This window comes from Canis lupus, chromosome 21 (genome assembly GCF_048164855.1).
Source record: "Canis lupus baileyi chromosome 21, mCanLup2.hap1, whole genome shotgun sequence".
In the NCBI taxonomy this organism is placed as follows: domain Eukaryota; kingdom Metazoa; phylum Chordata; class Mammalia; order Carnivora; family Canidae; genus Canis; species Canis lupus.
This window is the reverse complement of record NC_132858.1, coordinates 24835169-24857694: the sequence shown is the minus strand read 5'-3', so window position 1 is coordinate 24857694 and position 22526 is coordinate 24835169. Positions and strand designations below refer to the sequence as shown.

The 22526-nt window shown below is 44.7% G+C and overlaps 1 long non-coding RNA gene across 1 annotated transcript; it reads right to left on the bottom strand.

Moving 5' to 3' along the window:
* Positions 1-8593: 8593 nt before the first annotated feature.
* Positions 8594-21602, bottom strand: LOC140612923 (uncharacterized). Its single transcript, XR_012014047.1, has 3 exons — positions 19607-21602; positions 18693-19489; positions 8594-17753 (listed from the first exon to the last, which is right to left on the bottom strand). It is a non-coding gene; the product is annotated as an uncharacterized lncRNA (long non-coding RNA).
* Positions 21603-22526: the final 924 nt, after the last annotated feature.

Below are 22526 nucleotides of genomic sequence, written 5' to 3'. Positions count from 1 at the left end.
GACCAGTTAGTTTCCAGGAAAAGGCTCTCCTGACACACAACACCAGGGGGCACCATTCACATTCAAGTCTAGGTCAGTGGTGGCATTTGGAGTTGCTATAGCTGTGCTACATGGTGACCCTATTCCCACCGATAGGATATTATGAACCGACAGGCCTGTATCATATAGTACCCCTGTGTCCAGGAGGGTAGGGCATGTTTCCAGAAGAAAGCAAATGATGGGAGAAGGTTCTGGAGAACCAAAATAAACCCATAATCCACCTCAATATATCACCCAGGGTGAGAAGAAATGAAAATTCCAAACCAACCCTCCCTACCCCTTCTGTGTGTATGTGAGTAGGGTAGGGCAGGGGAGGTAAACACTGCACTCTTCCGCTCCTCGGAAGATATCAGTATGTGTCTGCAAGATATTGCAGTGAGGAGTCGCCTCTCCTTTAAGGAAAGAACACACACACACACACACACACACACACACACGAAAACCTTCTGCTGATTTGTGATACAAATGACAAAAGTCCAGCCCACCTCTTGAAATATGGCTAGTGTCTGCCTCAGAAGTCACTTTCAGTCCTAAGAACATTTTTTTAAAGAGCTGAAACTCTAGAAATAAAGCACAAAGACTGGCTCAAACGTTCACAACATTTCATCTTTTCCAATTCTCAACTCTGATGGGTTCCTGGGTTTCAGGAGACACCCTCAAGAACCTGTGAATTGACCCATGCCAACCACTCCAGGGGCGGCCTTGGCAGGCCACGGGGGAGGCAGCCGGGTGAGTACAGGTCGCGTGGCTAGGTGCACGGTGTTCCCTCTGACCCCCACAGTCAGCTCCTCCCACCACTCCCCGGGCTCCCCCACAGAGCTGCCAGGAGGAGGTCGGCATGCAGGGTGGAGACAGGCACCTGCATGCGCTTCCCACCATCTGCGGTCCAACCCTTTGCAATTAAATGGTGTCCTGTCTTTGTGCCTCTTTGCATGTTGTGTAAAGAAACACCTGAAGCACTTTTTTAAAAATACAGATTCCTGGAACTCCTCTCAGACTGTATCATGCAACTATCTAGGGCCTGAGGCCTGGGAATCTCCATTCATGCCTAATCCTCTAAGTTGATTTTGGCACCAAGGCTGAAAACCCACTGTGATCGCACCTTTGCTTGGCCCTTATTTGAGACTCAGACATTATGAACAGAAAATAAAACCTCAGAGCTCCTCTAAACCAGGTGTTCCTCCAGGAACTCTTTGCTGACTTACATCACTATCTTCTGCTGGGGACCATTCGTGCTCGTAAAGCCTACTGCAGGCAAGAGGAACTGAGTAACTGAGTACCAGAGCTTTAGTTCATGTGGGCTGTGTCTACTGATGGGTAACATATTAGCACGAGAATGGAGATGCTTTAAAATACCTAATAAATTCTTTACATGCTAACATTAATATATGTTATTTAAAAAGCTCTAATTTGCAAAATTAAAAATAAGTGGTGAGAAGAGTGGCACGGTTTGACATTGTTAGAAATCCCTTTAATGCGTGGTTTAATAGAAGACAACGCCTTCTTATTTTTGCTTTTACATTTAATCTGTTGCTGTATCACACCTCATGCTGCCTCTGGAACACTACGCTGGACACGCATGACAGAATGAGATCAGGAAAGCAAACAGTGATTTATTATAATTAGGAAAATAAATCTGATGTTATGAAGACCCTTCTGAAAGGTCTCCAGGGTCCCCCGGTAGTCCCCAGATCACACTGTGAGTGTCCCTGTCCTAGTCCATCCCTCACACTACATCTCCCCTGCCTTCACACACATGCTCATTTTTCTAATTTCCGTGTTTGTGGATTTTGATGCCTTTTTCTTACAAATGTTTAACTAGTTTCCCTAAGTGTGTGTATGTGTGTGTGTGAAATCATTAGCTTTCAGAAACAGAAAGACACTCAAGCTACTCAAGCTAGGTCAAACCAAGGGAGGTTTATGGTGAAGACACAAAGCTCCATCTGGAAAGTTCAGTTAGGTCCCCACTGTGTTTCTTCCCAGACCTCACGGCTCTGCACATGGGCCCACTCTCCGTATCGGTGTCCTCTGCAGGGCTCTTCTTCTCTCAGAGGAAGGCTTTGGGTTGCCATAGAGTTCCATGTCCAATAACTTACCTGAGAGTCTTGATTTTAAAATCCTAGATGAGAAAATCTGACTGGCCCACTGTGAAGATGTTCCCAGGAGGAGGGGTGGAACATTTCTGATGTTTTACTTAATATCCACAGAGACAAAGCCCACATTGAGGACCACACAGGTAACCAAATATTGCAGCAATGGTTCTCGATTCTGGTTGTTCAAAGATGGTCTAATCAGAGAAGATCATAAACAAGGGTTACTGGTTTATGGCATTGGGCTGTCCTGCTCAGGTTTTGTGGTTCCACCTAGAACAGAACACGTGTGGCCGAGAGGTAACAGGCATTCCCAGCACAGACTGCCAGCACCGACCAGTAGAAACAGCATGTGAGCCAGGTATGTAATTTCGGGATTTTTAATCACCACATTTAAAAAGTAAAAATAAGCTCGTGAAATTAATTTCAACATATCTTAACCCAACGAACGTAGCCAAAACATCATTTCAACATTTCAAAAAGCAATCATGAGAAATTTTACATCCTCTTCTGCTGCAGTCTTCAAAATCAGTGTGTTTGAAAATACATCCTCAGTGGTACACGAAAATTTTCATCAGTAATACTTGGATCTGTAGTTAGAGCTCACAAAATTTATAACTGAAAACGCAACCCCGTGTACCCAAGTTGTTCCAAACGAACTTAAAACTTGCCTGGCAGCTGAATCAAATATGAGTTTTAAATGTTTAATTAACTGTAACATAATTAAATTAAATTAAATTAATAATTCAGTTTTTTCAGCTGCAATAGCCACATTTCAAGTGCTCGGTAGCCACACGCGAGCAGGGGCTACATTTCAGACACAGCAGGTGTCGGCTGAGAGCCAGAACCGGGTCTTGTCCATTGTTTTATGCCTCTCCAAGGCAGCCCATGGAGCCCATCTAGCAGGTATGCCCCACAAGCACTGGGGATGGAAACTGTCCAAGTTAGAAGCGCTCAAGTCTAATTGAGGAAGGACTCTGAAAAGCTGCATGTCAATGTTTTTCTTTAACAAATCACATCATTTTAAATTCATTAAAGAACCTTGTTAGTTAAAGGACTCCTACTGTGATTTAACTTATTTATCAAATAAATCACCTTTCAGTCATTTACGTAAAAAAAAAAAAAAAAATCTTATACCAGGTTTAAGGAAGGCACAGACATACAAAAAAACTAATTGACAGGCACTGGACAAGTGAGTCACCTGAGAGGCCCTAAATCACTTCCTCCACCCTCAGGAAGCTGAAGTGAGTTTTTACAAAGGTCCTGGACAGCATGAAACAAAAAGCTGTGATTTCTGGTTCTGGTTGGCTGATACTGGCTCCACTGAAGTATGCTGGTCCTCTGGCTTGCTGTGAGTGGGGATGGAAATCATGAACAAAGGTTGGTAAGTGAGCTAAGAGCCTTAAGCTCTTTCCAACAGATGGCACTGTAATCAAAAGGACTGCTCCGTGAGGCCACAAACCAGGTTTCCACAAGGACTTCTGAGAGAGGATGCCTTTACATCTGCCCATTATATTCTAAAGCTGGCCTACAGGTACATAGGCCGTTTTGACCAGAGCAAACGATTTAAAGCCTCCCTTTGCTCAATCAAATAGACATATGAATGTTTGGTGAAAGCCAAACAAGCTGTTCCTTTGTTCCTTCCTTCATTCATTTACTCATCAAACCCTGGCTGAGTGCTATCAAATGTCAGGTGCAAAGCCAGGGGGCTAGGGACACAAGGAACTGGACTTCCCAGTTAGGAACGTCAGACGTACACATAAATAACCATGAAACAGTGAGATTTAGTACTTGGAGAGAGACAGTTCTGTCAGGAAGATGGAGAAGAGAACGGAAGGAGGTTTTTGCAGAGATGCCTTTGAGATAGGCACAGACAGGCGGAGAGCCGTCCCCCGACCAAAGTGAAGAGAGGAGTAGGGAATGGACATCCCTGCAGTGGTTACAGGAGACGAAGTCTCCTAAGTGGTCTCCCTGCTTCCAGTTGGCCCCACCGCTGTCTGTCCACCAGCCACACAGCTACAGGCAGGATCCTTCTAAAGTGTCAATCAGATTCCATCATTCCCTGATCTCAAACTTCCAGTAGCTTCCTCACACATCTGGAATACAACCCAAAGTCCTTGCTATGGTCTAAGGACCTTACATGATGTGTCCTTGCTACGTTAGAGACCTCCTCTCTTCTTTCCATGTTCCCTGGGCTCACTATTTCCACCACACTGGCCTCCTTCTGGTCTTCAAAGATTCCAGGCAAGCTCCCATCACAGAGCCTTCACTAAGTGCCTTCTCTGGCAATCCTACAACAACAGAACTCCCCTATCACTCTGTCCCCTTGCCCTGCCTTATTTCTCAACCTGGCACTCAGGACTATGACATTAGATCACACATTTAGCTGACTTCACCCTGAGAACGTAAGCACCGTGATGGCAGGAACTTGATCTCTTTCGTTCACAGTTACATCCCCAGGGCCTAGAAGAGGCCCAGCACAAGGCAGGCTCCCTAAAGAATGGGTGACGGGCACTGAGGGGGGCACTTGACAGGATGAGCACTGGGTGTTATTCTGTATGTTGGCAAATTGAACACCAATAAGAAATAAATTTATTATAAAAAAATAAAATAAATAAATAAATAAATAAATAAATAGTCGATCCCCTGAAGTGAAATGCTATATAAAATACATAGTGAACAAAAAAAAAAAAAAAAGAATGTATAGAATGAATAGGTAATTGAGTGAGGTGAGGGAAAATATGCATATTTCAAGAGGTGTAAATATACAGCATGAATAGTAGATGGTGGGGCAAGTGGCGGGTAGGAGCAGCTAGAAAGGGACAAGTCCTCAGTGCCCGGGTCATGAAGGGCCCTGTAAGAGTTAGGGCTGTTTTCTGAAGACAACAGAGAGCCAGGAAAGCCTGGAAAGGAAGAGAACAACACAATCACATCTGCAGAGTTAAAAGATAAGTCAAGCTGCCATGTGGTGGGGAGGGACTGCAAGCAAAGAGGCATCTAGTTTGCTCATTTGTAAAACGGACATAACACCATCATCCCGGTCAGCGACCACAGTGATAACCGAGAGAGTTTATGCATGCCAAACACCAAGCACGGTACCCAACAAGCAGAAGCTATGGCTAAACGGTATCCGTTACCACCCATACCGGGGAAACTGGGAGGATGATGTCCACAGTTCCGCTCAGGTGGCTGACTGCTTGGAGCCTGGTACCTCTGGTCCTGATAGGATCTACAGAAGCAAAAACTCCTTTCTGGGAACAGAGAACACATCCTATTTTGGGCAAGTGCAGCTTGAAATAGCTGGGGGACACCCAGGCGAGATCCAGTAAGCAGTCTGATACAAAGGTCTCCAGCTCAAAAAAAAGGAAGTTGAAAACAAAGATAAAGATTCAGGGGAATCCTTTACCTTATAAGCAATCGCCCTGGTCACTTACGAGCAAACCCTCAATCCAAATACTCAAAGCAAACTCACCGGAGTTAAAAGCCCCAACAAGAAATCATCTCATTGAGTTGAAAAGCAAACTATTGTTATAGGAATTGACTTCAATTCTGAGCTTCTTAGTAACTCCTGCACATGTTCACATGGTCCTCCTCTGCACTTCCTCCAGGCACAGAGAAAAGAGTTTCACGCACTTCGGCTTTTTCACATCCCCTTCCAAGGCCTTCTCTGCTTTCCTATTTTCCAGGGTGCCCTTGTAAGACAGAGCTGAGTAAGCTCCAGGAGACGGAAATATTGCAGCGAACAGACCTCTTAGCTTTGAAGGAATTTTTTTTTTTTCCTGAGCTGAGTGAATTTTTTAGACTCACAACACTCCACTCCTACTCCTGCTTCAAGAGTTTGCAAACACATGCATGAAGGATGGTCTAAGGTGCTGGGGGACGTGAGTCTGTATGAGTTCCCTGGGGCTACAGTTTCAAGAAGACCAGGAAGCATTGAGATGGAGATGGCTCAGGAGCTAGTGCAGAAAAGGAGGCCTGACTTTGTACTATCCAAAGGACAGTGGAACTAGGCTCATACATGCATCCACACATCGCTCAGTCACTCAACAAGCAGCTACTGAGTACCTACAGCATGTGCCTCCTGCAGAGGAAGCAACCGTAAACAAGACAGACCAATGGTCTCTCATGGAGCTTTGTGTCTTATTTCCTGTTTCCCAGACCCACGGGGACACCTAAAACACAGATATTTCTTGTATCTTCTTCAATTTCATTCATTTATTCATTCAACAGAGATTTGCTGAGGGGGCTGTGCTGGTCTCTAGGGTTATAATGTTGACTAGGATTCGGCAGTTATAGTTCAGCTTAAATGTCACCATGAGGTAAACACAGTGTGCAGGTACTGGTTGTAGGAAGGGCTCTGTGATAGAGTAAGTCTGTCCACAAACTTTTTGAGATTGCAAACCCCCTCAGTGAAAGAAAATGCCTATGTCCCCTCCCCTTGAATCTGGCTTGGTTTTGGGATTGTGTTGACCAAGAGAATACAACAGAAGTGATGCTTCACCTGAGCTTTAAAGAAGTGGCAGTCTCCTCTCTTGTAACACCTGCTCTAGGGGAAGCCAGCTGCCATGTGATGGGCCTGATTCTTCTCAGACCACCATGCTGTGAGGAAACCCAAGCTAGCCACGTGAAGATGCTGTGGGGAGAGAGAGGTCCTGGGAGCCCTGGTTCTTCAGCCATTCCAGCCAGGTGAAGACGTCACCTTGGGTATTTCATGTTGGATGCTACTTTGGTCTGAATGTTTGTCTCTCCTAAAATTCATAGCTTGAAATCCTAATGCCCAGTGTGATGGTTTTAGGAGGTGGGCCTTTGAGAGGTGCTTAGGCTTAAGGGTAGAGCCCTTGTGCATGAAATTAGTGTGCTTATTAAAAAATAAATAAATAAATAAATAAATAAATAAATAAATAAATAAATAAATAAATAAATACCTCGCAAAGCTCCCTAGCCCTTTCCACCAAGTCATGACACAACAAGAAGGAATCAGCAACAGACCAGGAAGAAGACCTTCTCTGGATCATGCTGGCACCCTGATCTTGGACTTCCAGCCTCTGGAACTGTGAGAAATTAATTTGTTTTATAAACAAATCAGTCTGATCAGTCTGTGGTATTTTGCTACAGCATCCCAAATGGACAAGAACAGATGGAAAGGGCCTCTCTGAAGATGTGGCATTTAGTTTGAGACCCAAGGGACGAGAAAGTTTTGATATACAAGAACCAAGGGGAAGAGCATTCCTGGCAGTGAACAGAGATATTGGAGATCCAGAGTTGGGAAAGCTCTTGAGGTGTTCAAGGAGCTGAGATTCAACCTGTGAGGCAGAAGCATGGGGAGCAAGGTCAAGAGCTGAAGATTAGACCGGCAAAGGCACAGGGGCAGATTGGAAAGGCGCTGTCAGCCATGGCACAGTATCTGAGTTGTGTTCTAGGGAGAAGGGGAACACCTTAAACAATGCTAACCACAAGAGCAGCACAATCTGTATTAAATTTCTCAGAGGATCCCTGTTGCTGTTAGGCTAGCTCTGTGGGTACCAGCTCTGTGACTTTGATCACTGCTGTAGCTCAGCACTGAGAACAGTACCTGGCATATACAGGTGTTCAAAAAAACAAATGTTGAATGAATGTCTTAATAAGGACGGACTGGAGAGGATGAGAGTAAATGAAGGGAGACCAGTAGGGAAGCCATGCAATAATCCCAGTAAAAGACAGTGGGCTTGGCTAGAGGTGGAAAGAAAAGGGAAGTGTTGAGAAATAGAAGTAGGAGAGATAAAACTCAAGGTCAGGCTCTGAGATGTACGGGTTGTATGACTTTGAGCAAATCAAACACCCTGAGCAGCTAATTCTTCACCTATAAAAGCTTTTCAATAAAAAAAAAAAAAAATCTCTCTTTTGCACTGGTAGTGTAAGGATCTCATGAAAAAATATAAGGAAACACTTGGTGAAACTCTGTGTTGCAAACTCACATGTAGAGGCATGACTATCATTGTTCCATTCTTTCCCTAATGGCCTGAAGGATCCATCAGAAACAGTCACTGGTTTTCATCATCTCTCTCAGTGTTCTAGGGAAGTGAGTGTATGAGCCCCATCCCTCTGGTCTCTGAGGCTGGCACCAAAATTTCATGACCCATGCTCCCTCCCGAAGCTCCTCACCACGGTCATGAGAAGCCCCTTTCCATTTAGAGCAGCAGTTCTCAATTTGAACATACATCAGAAGCTCCTGGAAGGCTTGTTAAAATGCAGACTGTGGAGCCTCACCCCTAGAGCTTCTGATGCAGTCAACCTGGGAAAAGAACCAAGAACTGGCATTTCTAACAAGTGCCCAGGTGAGGCGGATGCTATTAATGTGTGGTCAACTTTGAGAACAGCCTTCGGTGAGCATACACTCGATTGCCTTTTCTGATTGGAGGGTCTCCTACACTTCTCAGGTGAGATTCCCAGGAAAATCTAAGAACCAAAAGAAAAATTTCATCCAGTTTCCTCCAGATTTCTTTTAAGATTTTATTGATCTATTTGAAAGAGAGAGAGAGAGAAAGCGAGAGAAAGCATAAGTGGGGGAAGGTAAAGAAACAGGCTCCCCACGGAGCAGGGAGCCCAACACAGGGCTCAAACCCAGGACCCTGGGATCATGACCTGAGCCGAAGGTAGATGCCCAACAGGCTAAGCCACCCGGGCACCTCTCCTCCATATTTCTTAATATGAGATCTAGTTGTTCTTGTTTTATTTTTATTTTTTGTTGTTGTTGTTCTTGTTGTTGTTCTTGTTTTAAACAACAGGTATGTTTTAAAAGCATGAAGCCAACATGCCTGGCTTCAAAACTGTGTTGCATGACCTTGGCCTAGTACCTACCTCCTAGGATCAATGTGGGGATTAAGAGTTAATGCATGCAAAGCACTGAGAGCCTCAGCTGGCCCCCAGGAAGGACTTGATAAATGCTAGCTGTTAGCATTATTATTCCAAAGTGTGACTCATGTAATTGGTTGTTTTATGGTTTTCACATAAAAACCAATAGAAAGTTCAGCTTCACCTCTGAAAAATGTATAGGACTGCACAGCAAGCATTTCAGAAACAGCCCTCACTCCCACCTTCATCTCGCTTTTTAACCTCTATGTTTCTTAGGACTCCGTCCCCACGCTTCACTTTGTCTTAGTGAATTATTACATGATTCTCCATATACCACTTTTTTAAACAAGGTGAATCCTATGCATAAATAAATAGTTCTCCATTCATGTATGCAGCTTCTTCATGAATAATCGAGGTGTTTCGGGCTCCAGATCCCCACACCCCAAGCTCTCTGGGAATCTGGTCATTACTGCTTTACGTTTGCAAGCACCTTCAGCACCCAGGAATAAACCACATATGAGAAGGACACAGAGGAAGGGAGGTATGTACACTTATCCTCCCAACCCGCTTCTGTCCTTTGGATTCTCGGAACGATGGGGAGTGGGCTATCCAGCTTTCATTGTCTTGCTCTTATGAAGACGTGATTGACCTTCCATTGATGGGACACAGTCTTTCTGCTGTTCTTGTGTTGTTCTCTCATTCAGGAAGCAGCTGAGTGTCTAGTATGTGTCACACGTTGTGCAGGGCATTCGGCAGGTGAGGGTGCTTAGGACACTGTCTGTCCTCAGGAATTCAGAATGCGATGAGCAGACCCATAAACAGGAGGCTATCACCATACTGCAAGACACATGCTATGAATAAAGGTCAGTGCCCCTTAGTGAATACCGGCAACATGCCAGGCACTGTGGTGTGCGCTGAATGATCTCTTTTATCCTCGTGCTGACCCTCTGGAGCAAGCACTGCCGTTTCCCTTACTTTGGAGCCGAGGCCGTGGAAGCACAGCGAACTACAAGGTCACACCGTAAGAGGCGGAGGCAGACTTCAAAGTCAGGCGGTCTAACCTCGAGGTCTGCACCCAGAATCTCTCTATTATGCGGCCCTTCTGCAATGTAACATGAACAACAGTTTGAGGGATAAAGGTTTGAGGGATCTTTGGACTGAGTAATGCAAAGAAGTAGCTCCAGGACAGAGAAATACAATTAGCTGAGAAGAGAGAGAGGGCAGGAACCCTGGCAAAGCAGGTCAGGCGGCTGAATCAGGAAGGTTCCTTGGCGTGGAGGCGTGGGTTGAGGAGAGGCTGAGTAAGCGGCCTGTGGCAATGACCCGGCGAGCCTCTGGAGGCTGGCCAGGGCAGCAGGCTGCAGCACCAGCCCCAGGAGACCAGGGGGCCCCACTCAGGCAGCCGTTTTATGCAAGGTTCAGAATCAGCACTTCCAGGGAGTTCATCCACAGAGCAAGGGCTGTGAGACCTCAGTCCTAAAGAGGCACCCACCTCCAGGCCTGAAGACAGAGACTGGATTTTGCACACGTGCATTGTCTGAGACTTCGGTGTCTACTCTGTTCTACGCTGTAATGTTCGATCTGTGATATATATGATCTTCTGAGTCTAGATCAGGGTCCTGTTCCAGCTACCTATTACCTCGTGACATACCAGCCCAAAACGAAATAGTAAAATAGCCACCATTTTATGAAGCTCACAATTTTGCAGGTTAGGACCTTGTGCACACAGACCTGGAATCGCTTTGGGGTGGCCTGAATAACTGGAGACGGCCGGGACGACTTGCCTGGGGCCACATGTCTGAGGTCACGGTTCTGGATTCCAGTTGAATTCCTAGGTTCTTTTCCACACTGTACAAGCTGGGGTTAAAAACCCAAAGACAGCTTCTTCACTCAGCTATTGGCACTTGGCAGGATGGCTGAAGGGTCAGGGCTCACTGGACAGCTCTCTCCCCAGGGCCTGTGTGGGCCTGGGCTTCTTCATTAAGGCCTGGGTGAGGCATCACGTCTACCGTATTGCATGGTCAACAGAGCCTCAGAACCAAGCCAGATTCAAGGGGAGATAGACACTTCCTCTCAATGGGCAAGAGAGTACAAGGATTTGTGGACAAACTTACTCCATCACAGCATCTTTCTTACATTGTACTTGCCTCACCACAACATGCCAACTAAATTGAAACTGCCCAACCTTAGCATTACAACCCCAGGGGCCAGCACAACACCCTCACTGAAGTTCTCCTGAATGAATGAATGAAAATTAAGAAGGCTTGCTTTATATTGTAGATACCCCAAGGGTTCTGAGAAAAAAAAAAAGACCAAGAAACATTATTTGAATGAAATCACTAACATTTTACCAAAGAAGGGGCCATAGAAATGTGTATTTATACTTCTACATGTATAATAGACACATTCTGTCCATATGAATACGGTGGTTTTGTAGCTGCCTGAGAAAACAAAAATAATTGTACTATAATAGAATAACTCATTGTTTATATAATGCTCACCATGTGCCCAACATTATCCTAAGCCCTTCACAAGAATTACCTCAGTACGGGAAGCAGAGCTCTGTTATGGGTTGAACTGTACTCCTTGCCCCCAAATTCACATGTTGAAGTCCTATTGAAGTCCTAATCCCAGAATGTGACCCTATCTGGAGATGGGTTCTTCAGAGAGGTAATGGAGTTAAGAGGAGGTCATCACGTGGGCCCTGATCCAATATGACCGGTGAAAAGGAAACTATGACATAGATGGATACAGAGGGAAGACCATGTGAAGACACAGGAAGAAGCCGCCCATCTACAAGCCACGGGAGAGACCTCAGAAGAAACCAACCCTGCCAACCCCTTGAGCTCAGACTTCTACCCTCCAGGTCTGTGAGAAAATAAATTTCCAGTGGTGAAACCACTCAGTCTGTGGCACTTCATTAAGGCAGCCCTACCAGACTAATCCAAGGTCCCAGAGGCAATGGGCAGTAATAGCACCCAGCAGGATGGGACCTTACTTCATTCTCTGCCAAATACCTTGGGAATTAAGGGAGAGTTGTGGTTCTTGCCTAAAAGCAGAAGAGGAGACCATGGCCTGCATAAGGAGATATGGTAAAAAGAATCTCATCTAAGCAGTCAGAGCAGAAGGAAACAAGAAACCACCCCCAAAATGTCAGAAGGCACCAAGTCCTGTGAGGATTAGAAGACTGGAGGGCTTGATTAAATGTGGAACAGGGAGGTTTCTTCCAGTATAGTGGGGAATGCTGCCAGTAAGACTTGCTTCTATGAATGAAGTAAGTTCACGGTTCCACCTCGGCGTAGGAAGTGCCAGAAAGCCAACATTGCCTTGATACGGGCTCAGGGATTGACCTCCTCCCCCGCCACCATCTGCCCCACAACTGACCACAGTAGGCAAGTGGTTCCACTCCAAAGGGAAGACGGAGGGCAGCTGACCCTGGAAAAGGAATAATGTATCAGTTTCCCGTGGCTGCTCTAAATTACAGCAAATTTGGTGGCTGAAAAACAGAATTGTATTCTCTCACTGGACTGGAGGCCAGAAGCCCTCGGTATCCCTGGGCTGAAATCAAGGTGTAGGACCTCTAGAGCCTCTGGAGAATCCGTCCCTTGACTCCTCGGCTAATGGTGGCTGCCGGCATCCTTGGATTTATGGCTGCATCACTCCAATCTCCGCCGCTCGTTCATATCGCCTCCTCTCCTTCTGTCTCTGGGTCAAATCTCTCCCTGCCTCCCCCTTACCGGGACACTTACGATGGCGTTTAAGACCTACCCAATAATCCAGGATGACCTCCCCATCTCAAAGTCCTTAACCTTATCACATCAGCAAAGACCCTTTTTCCATTTGTAATGTATTCTACAAATATCAACAACGACATATTGCATAACACAATCCATTTGTAACCACAAGACAACATTTACAAGTTCCCGTGGGAACCTGGTATCTTTGGGGGCCGGTATGCAGCCTACCCCAGGCATCCTCCACTTTTATCTGGCAAACAGCACTCCACCAGCCCCAGAAAAGCCATTGTTGAGGCTGGCTGGGATGCCCTTCATGAGAGCTACCTGACATATGTTTCTCTGTCTGCATATATTCTTGGCTGAACACCAAAATGCTAATTTTCCTAAGGATAAGATTCTAAATATCTTTCACTCATGTTACCTCTACCACCTTCTAATTGTTTACCTCTGGCAGGTAGGCTCTAGGATGCAGTTCACTGTGTGTATACCAAGTACACTCAGGTTTGCAAGGAGTTGCAACTTCTAATAAAGGTTTGCAGAGTTGCAACTTCTTCTCCTGTTCGAATTCTCTCCAGGGTGCTCCTGAACTACACAGAAACCCTAAAGTGAGAGTGACCGTGAGTCTGGCACTCTGAGGCCTGAAGCCGCAGGATGGAGAGGGCACCGCAGGTGTGACTTTTAGGGCATCAAGATGTGTCAGAGTGTGCTATGTCCATCGTACCAAAGCTAGCAACTGTGTTCTCAAGTAGCTGCCTCCCCGCGGGGACCAGCATGAGAGCTGTTCAGAAGAGGAACTTGCAGGAGAGAGGAAGAAGCCATTCTCAGGACACCGTGCACAGACTTGGTGACAGATACAGGCAGAGGTAACTGGCAACCTCCTCTTTCTCACGCTGGCCTCCTCCAATGAGAGCAGCCCCCAGCCAACCTCCAGAGGCAGCAGCTCCCCCCAGATTTTTCTATAGCCCTTCTTTGCGAGTTGACTTCAGCAGCCAACACACACAGGCTGTGCGAGGTCCTGCAGGCTGTGACCTGCTCACCTGTCTCCATCATGTTCCGTGAGTGCCTCTCTGGTTCCCCGACACCCCCTCCCCACTTTCACTTCCTCACTCCTCCCACACTGCATCAGCTCCAACTGCTGCGGTCAACCCCTGGTTCCCACAACACTTTTGGTGGCCCAACTGATGCACGGGAGATGGCTTTTCCCAAGCACAACTCAGCTTCTAAGGTGACGAACCAAGCATTATTTCCCAAAGTTTAGTCCAAGACCCTCCTACATCAGGAATACTTGAAATTTTAAACATTTATTTACTTATTTTAGAGAGAAAGAGAGCATGGTGGGAATGGGGCAGAGAGAGACAGGGAGAGAGGCACTCAAGCAGACCCTGTGCTGAGCATGGAGCCAGACATGGGGCTCGATCTCACGACCCTGAGATCACGACCTGAGCCAAAACCAAGAGTTGGATGCTTAACTGACTGCGCCACCCAGGTGCCCCTACCTGAAGAGTTTTTTAAAAATACAATTCTAGAAAGAAAGAAAGAAAGAAAGAAAGAAAGAAAGAAAGAAAGAAAGAAAGAAAGAAAGAAAGAAAGAAAGAAAAAACAAACAAGTTTTTGGGGTCCCTGGGTGGCTCAGTCAGCCTAACATCTGACTCTTGATTTCAGCTCAAGTCAAGATCTTAGGGTTGTGAAATTAAGCCCTGAGTCAGGCTGCAAGCTTAGGGTGAAGTCTGAGATTCTTTCTCTACCTCTAGCCTTCCCCCCTGTCTCTCTGTCTTTCTGTCTCTCTCTCTCTCCACCTCTCAAATAAATAAATCTTTATAAAAATACAAATTCCCCTTTAGACCTAAGATTCAAAATCTCAATAATGGGGCCCAGGATTCTGCATATGGACAAGTATACCAGGTGGCTCTTGGGCACCTACAAGTTAAAACAATTACATTATTGCTCAGATTAAAAACATTCGAGATCACTGAAAACAGTAGTTCAGTGTACATATACTAGCAGTATATGCAAAGAAACATTAATTTGTACTAAAATTTTAGATTGTCTTTTCACAACTTACAATATATTTCGCAAGGCATGTTATCGTCATTAATGAGAGGTCCCTGAATCTCCATCTTTTCATAGGGAGCTAAGGGACGGGTGTGGCCTGATGTGGTCCAGATAAGTGCAATAGTCTATCTCCTTATTCACTGAATTATCATTGGCCACTTGTCATGTGCTACAGCCTATACGAAGATCTGGAGATAATTAAGGGCATCTCTTGTCCTCGTACAGTGTATGCTCCAGTCTGGGAAATATAAATATGATAACATCTCACATGTATTGGGTGTGGACATTTACAGGCATGGTTTCACTAAGAACTCTTTATTTTTATTTTTTTAAGAACCCTTTAATAAGACAAATTCTTAGTAAAGTCATTCCCTAAGCAAAAAAAGTTGATGCTTACAAGCTGAAGCCCCAGTGTCAATAACCCAAGACTCCGCATCTCTGTGCCATACTGCATCCTGCAGAATAATGTAAGCTGGTCACGATTTACAGGCAACTTGGGTGTGAGGGCTGAAGAGTAAATCAGAATGGCAGAAACCATAAAGTGAGTAAGAACAATTTAAACCATAAAGTGATTTTGGAACAATCTTGAAATCATCCATATCTCTTCCGCTGCTTGGGATTTGGTAGTCAGAAGACAGAATTATTTCAATGCCTTACAAATCTGCAGATAAACGCCTGGCTCCTTTTATTTTTGGCAGAGATAGCTCTGTTAAGACATCCTGACAACCCTCCATGATCCCCTATGGTATGTAAAAGTTAGACAATTTGGATATTTGGAAATCTGATGCAGGCCTTGACTGCAGAAGGCCTCAGGCAGTAGGAATCTGGAGGAACTGTTTGCCTGTTATCTAAGTTTTGATATCAAAAGTCTTCCCTCCTATTAGAGAAGAAAGATTTCTCCTGGGGACAACATCCTTCTGTGATTGCTGTAAGCCTGGATCCAAAGCTCGAGACATTACACGGCTCTTTCCCCTGGAGGCTCCTGACATTCTGATAATGAAGATTGCCAGTTATTATGAAATGACTTTTTCTTTGTATTTCTGAGGTGACTCTGGAAACTCCAGTTGGCCATGACTATGAGGAGACTCTTGAGATTATAGGAATAATCATGAGGCGTTAACTAAGGTTTCCAATTCTGGGATCCAGGATCCAGTCACAGCTGCTACACTCCCTTGGAGCCACCTAAAACTCTCATACTGCCAAATTCCCAGGAGTGTCCTCAGAACCATGACACACCCCCTGGGCCCTCCCTATAGGGCTGAGCTTCTCTTCTCCCCCATTACCAAACCAAGTACCTTTGGGACAAATTATTTGGTACAAAAGACCCAGATTCTGTTTCCCTGCTAAACACCTTCATGTAAGGTTGGCTACACCATCCTGATCTCCACCTGGTTCCATCCTCTGAGACTTGGATCTTACCCTTCCTTGTAGATCTCCAGTGCTGGTCTTGTTCATTCTTTTTTTTTTTTTTTTTTTTTAATTGATGGCATCCTGGAATATTTTTTATCTAGACTGGTCTTCCCAGTATCAAACACTGTCTGAAACATGCCAAAGATGTCTACAGCCTTCCACCCTGAGCATTATCCTCACTCAGTGTGACCATGGTGGAGAGTCTGTAAGACTCCAGCATGGCAGCAGGCACATAGTCCCAGAATCAGTCCTTTTTCTCTGGTGGGTTCCTAATAATTCAGCTTCTTCTTTCTTTCCCATTTCATTCTCATATGCCTTTGCTGGAAATATATTAGTCCCTATTTGGTGGATGTGTGACATTTTAACTAACAGAATTCAAAGTAGGGCCATTGCTGTGAATGGAATTGTGCCCATCCCCCAATAAAGTCCATATGCTAAACTCCAATGTGACTCTATTTAGAGATAAGGCTTTTAGGAGGTTAAAGTTTAAACTTCCTAAGGTTTAAGGTTAAAATTCCTAAGATTTAAGGTTAAAATTCCTAAGGTTAAATAAGGCCATACGGTGGGATCCTAGTCCAATAAGATTGGTGGCCTTATAACAAGAAGACGTGTCTCTCTCTGTCTCTCCACGCACAGGAAAGGCCATGCGAGTGCACAGAGAGAGGGCAGCCAACTGCAAGCCAGGAAGACAGCTCTCACCAGAACTCAACCATCCTGGCACCCTGATCTCAGACTTCCAGCCTGCAGAAGTATGCAAAGTAAATTTCTGTGGTTTAAGCCACCCAATCATGATATTTTGTTACGGTAGCCCAAGCCGACCAAAACAGTCTTATTCTAAATCATAATAAATTAGGCTAGCAAAATACACCATGATGAGTGCTATGATGTAAGTCTAATGCAAATTATGCAATGTTGGACTAACTCGGCCCTCAGGGTAGATAATCTTTCCAGAAGAAATGAGGTCTAAAGCTGAATCCTCAAGGATGAGAGGGGTAGGAAGTGTCCTCAAAGGAGAAACGGCCATGTGCAAAACTCAGAAGATGACAAAGGCCGTGGCTTCACTGGGCCCTGCAAATACTTCAATATGGCAGAGGAGTAGACTAGAAAGAATTGAGTGGCCCAAAGTGGGACTGACAATGTCATCAGGGAGAGGTTGAGAAGGCCTTCCGGGCCATGTAAAGAAATCTGAAATTTATTTTGAAAGCAAAGAGAAACTACCTGAGGATTTTTAAACAAAGGACTAACAAAAGGAAGCATATTTTAGAAAGATCATGGGAATAAGCAACATGTCCATGTCAGGGATCCCTTCAACAACAGCAACCATACTAATTCAACTAATATTTATTAAGGACTTATTAGAAGCCAGGAACTTTTCTAGATACCAGGGATACAGAAGTGAACAAAAGATACAAAAATAAAATAATAAAAAATAATTTAAAAAAAAAAAAAAACCCTGCTCTTATAGTACCTGTATCCTAGTGTGAAGATACAATCCACAAAAATGTGTCAGATGGCAACTGCAGTCCTGGATGAGTGTAGGTTTGCAAGTTATACGCAGAAAAACTTGCTAGTAAAATGACATTTGACCAATGACCTAAAAGAAGTGAGGAATAGACCGGTAGAATCTGAAGTCCGACCACCCCAGGAAAAAAAAGAACAGCAAGGGCAAAGGTCCTGAGGTAGGGGCAGGCCTGTCCCAGAAATAGGGGACAGTGCGGCGGGGGGGAGGTGCAGAGCTGATGCCAGAGAGGCCTCTCCCGTGGCTTCTTGGGATATACCCAAAACCCTCAATTCTTGAGCGGCCAGAGAGCACTGCTATGGCCCAGGAAGAGGTGCACAGAATATAAACCCCGCCCCATCTCTCTGCCACACTTGGCACCACCTCAAAGAAGCTCTTCTTAGATCCAGAGTTTCTCTTGAACAGTTCTACTAGCTGCTGACCACCATCCCTCCACCAGTTTTCTCACAACAAACAGGTCAGTCTTCATCCCCGCTCCACTGACCAGAGGAATTCAAACCCAACCCAACGGGTCCAAAGGAGACTGGCACTAAACCATCGCTCCATTTCCCACGCTCCCCTTCCTGCCCCAGCCACAATTCCTCCCTCCTTCCCCACAGCCTGGAGCCCATCCATGTCTGGGAATACCAACAGGTACTCAGGACTAAGGGTGGAATCCTCTACACCAGTGGGTGTTCACACATCTCCCACCAGCTGGGCCAGGAGGTGAATTTTCTCTAAATCCTTAGTGACATAAGAAGGGGAAGAAGAAGAAGGAGAAGGAGAAGGAGAAGGAGAAGGAGAAGAAGAAGAAGAAGAAGAAGAAGAAGAAGAAGAAGAAGAGAAGGAGAAGGAGGAGAAGGAGAAGAAGAAGGAGAAGAAGAAGAAAGAAGAAGGAGGAGGAGGAGGAAGAGGAGGAGGAGGAGGAGGAAGAGAGAAATAGAATGAGTTTTCGTGAAATTAAACGTATTGCATTGAAATGGAGTGTGGGGACCCGTTTGGATCGGCTATTGCCACACACGCCAAGAATCTCACCTGTGAAGGACTCTGCTAAGGAGGCCACTGTCTTTCTTCTCAAAACTCCAGCTCTCCACACTGGGCCTTAGGATGCTGGGCTGGACACCACCAGTCGTGGCCGTGGGGCAGCTGGAAATGTAGTCCAGCTGTGTTGCAAGTGCACCGATCCCTGCAGCAGTGGCCTTCCTGCACTCCCTGCACTCGGTGTGAAAACTTCCCGTGAATTAGGGTGATAGTAGGGAGGCCCGGGTGGCTCAGTGGTCGAGTGTCTGCCTTCAGCTCAGAGTGTGACCCCGGGGTACTGGGTTCGAGTTCTGCATCGGGCTCTTTGCGTGCAGCCTGCTTCTCCCTCTGCCTGTGTGTCTGCCTCTCTCTGTGTGTCTCTCATGAATAAATAAATAAAATCTTAAAAAAAAAAAAAAGAATTAGGGCCGTAGTAGATGATAGGTTTTCACATCGACAGAATAAAATGTTACTGGTCTCCCAAGCCCCAGTGCTCAGCAGGTCCGTGAAATCCTAAGGCTTGAGAACCACCGTGCGGTGATAACACCTGCTCTCAGATGCCTTCTCTGTGCTCACACAGAGGATCTGTTCTCCAAAGTTTCCAAGTTTTACTTTCCTTCCTCCCGAACACAGTGATGCATGAAACTTCTCTCCCACTACGGGATGGAACATCTTGCATCATATGTCTTCCCTGATTTCTAATATCAGGGTTATGACTGTTCCTTAGTGAACTAGTATCTCAGAAGCTCACGATGAGTGTGGAAACTGAGACCGCGCAGGCCCAATTCGTTGAGCTCCCCAGAAGAAATTTTCTGTTTAAAAACAGCTGAAGAGGAATACAGAGTTTAGAACAGGCTCCAAGTTGGTTTTGTACTCGTTTCTACCTTTTGTTAAACTTGCTTTCCAACTGGTTAAGTTAGTGTACTTACACTTGGCTCGTTCATTAATCTTTGCAGACTATGGAATGTTTTGCATGAGTCTACCCATAATTCCTGTTGAATCCGTATCAGGTAAGACCACGGTAAAGATATGGGTCATCTGACCTTTACTAGGGGACACTGATTATGAGGCCCTCAGGATATCATCCTCTTGCCTGCAAAATGAAAACAAATTTCATCTCCAGCGCTATTTCAATTTTTTTTTTAAATAATTGAACCAGAAGTTTTCAGGGTAAACAGACAGAACCCTTAATTAATGCAGGAAGAATGTTTTAAACCCAAGCCAGGACTGTGGGAGGTAAAGAGGCAATTAATAGTCTGTCTCTCTTTCTTTCTGTCTCTCTCTCTCTCCCCCCGCCCTCTTTATATTCATAACAAAAACATTTAAAAGGAAAATCATTATGCCAGCAGGGTTTTTTAAAGACAACTACTGTTTTTTTTTCTTTTTCTGTAACTCTTGCACATCCAGGATGAGCTAGACTGTGACTGACTATTGCTGGAAAATCTGAAGTTGCAACCGCCTTGTGAACATCGAAACCAATGCATGCAAGACCTCCAGAACCCTACTCTTCTTCCATTTTCCCTCTCTTATTCAAGAACACATCAGCTGTGTTCTCCAAGTCACTGGAGCTAAAAATAAAAATAAAAATAAATTAGAATTGTTGGCAGCCTCTCGTGCACAATTTCAGTGCACATACCATTGCACACATGGCTTTGCACTGTGTGTATTTATTATGACCCTTGCCACTCCTCCCAGCTACTTAAGCACAGGCGCCCCCACCCCCTACTTGTTTTTGGATCTCTAGTGCTTAGTGTGGTGCTCACACAGAGTAAGCATCAAGTAAGTGAATTGTAGTTCTTCCTCTTCCCTAGCCTCATCAAGCTCCCAGAGACACGGACACGGCCTCCTCACTTGGTCACCAAGTCCTCCTCACTTTATCTCTGAAATGTCCCTTGCATCCATCTATCCTCCAGCTTCGGCACCCTGTCACCCTCCCCTGGACTATCCAAATTCTTCCATTGACTATTTTCTCTGACTCCAGGTTCACCCCCTTCTCCATCCACCTCCCATGAAAGTGCCAAGTTACCATTCTCAAACACAAGTCTAACCTAGTAATCCTTTTATCTAATGCCTTCAATTAGCACTTGGTATAGGGTCCAAACTTCTTAGCATAATTCTCAACACAGCGTCTCTGCCCAAGTTCATTTCCAGAGACTTGCCCCTGTGTGTCCTAAGCTCGAGCCGTTCCAAACAACTAACCATTTAATCAAGAAATACTCCTCCAGGGCTCTGTGTTTTGTTCTTTTTCCTTTTCCATTGAAATGCCTCATCTACCCTCCTCAGAAAGCTCTTACTCATCCATCAGCGCTTAGAGAGCCTTTTCTTCCACTAACCATTGTGCCTCTCTAAGGTAGGGACCATGTCTCATTTATTAGCATTCTCCTGGTGCCTAATAGTTTCTGACACCATTGCCATCAACAAATCTTTGTGATCCAACCAGTATCTAGGATTCTTTAGTATTCTGAAATCCTAATTGGTATCTTCACTTCTATAAAGACTGTATTCCCGCTCTTAAGGACAACTCCCCAAACGTGTTATTTTGGTACGAATTGGAAACCCTCCAGAACCTCTGCTAAAAGTCACAGGCATGATAGCATCCCTTTTTAAGTAGCTGAAGAAAGTGAATTTACTTACTCAAAAAAAAAAAAATAGTTGGTGTGATAAATCTGAGACAAAGTTAGCACATAGTCCTTTTTTGCTGAAGACGATTATGATAATCTCATCTTGACTAAATTTTCAAATCACTTCTGTATACATTATCTTACATGATAACATATTGACATAGCTGGATAATAGTCAAACTCATTAGCAAGGAGTCATTTGGACTTTGGCATCCAAATGATAAAATCCAGACCCAGCACCTCCTCCTACTAAAAATATCTGGCCTTGGGAACATTATTTAATCTCTTTAAGCCTCCTTAAAGCCATGTCTCTTCACCAGCAAAAATAGAGATAATGACAGTAAGAATAATTATTGTTTCTTCAAGGAAGTTTTTTGTTGTTGTTGTTTTTTGACAAAATTGCATTTATATAAAGTGTACAACTTGATGTTTTATTTTTTTTTGATGTTTTAATATACATATACACTGTGAAATAATCACCACAATCAAGCTAATTACCATGTCCATTACTTCACATGGTTACCGTGTGTGTGTGCGCGCGCGAGCGCTGAGAACACTTAAGGTCTAACTACTCAGCAAATTTCAAGTACACAACACAGTATTGTTGACTCTAGTCACCGTGCTACACATCACTTCTCCAGAATTTACTCATCTTGTATAACTGAAACTTACCCTTTGGCTGACATGTCCCCATTTCTCCCTACCCCCAACCCCAGATAATCATCATTCTCTCTGCTCCTAGGAATTTGACCTTTTTTGGTCAAAGGATTGTTTTTTAATTTGTAACTTTTTAAAATTGAGGTATAGTTGACACACAATGTCATATTAGTTTCAGATTTTAGGGGCTTTTAGATTATACAGGTAAGTGCGCTCAGCCAGTGTTTGTCTTTCTGTGTCTGGCCTATCTCACTTTGCATAATGTCCCCCAGGTTCATCCCTGGTGTCACAAAAGGTGGCTTTCCTTCTCTTTTAAGGCTGAATAATATCCCATTGTATATGTACCACATTTTCTTTATCCATTCATCCATCAGTGGACGCTTAGATTGTTCCCATGCCTTTGCCACCATGAACAATGCTGCAGTGAATGTGAGATTGCAAGTATCTCTTCAAGATCCTGATTTTATTGCCTTTGGGTGTATACCTGGAAGTGGGATTGGATTGCTGGATCAGATGGCCGTTCTGTTTTAAATATTTTGAGGAACTTCCATTCTGTTTCCATCCTGGCTGT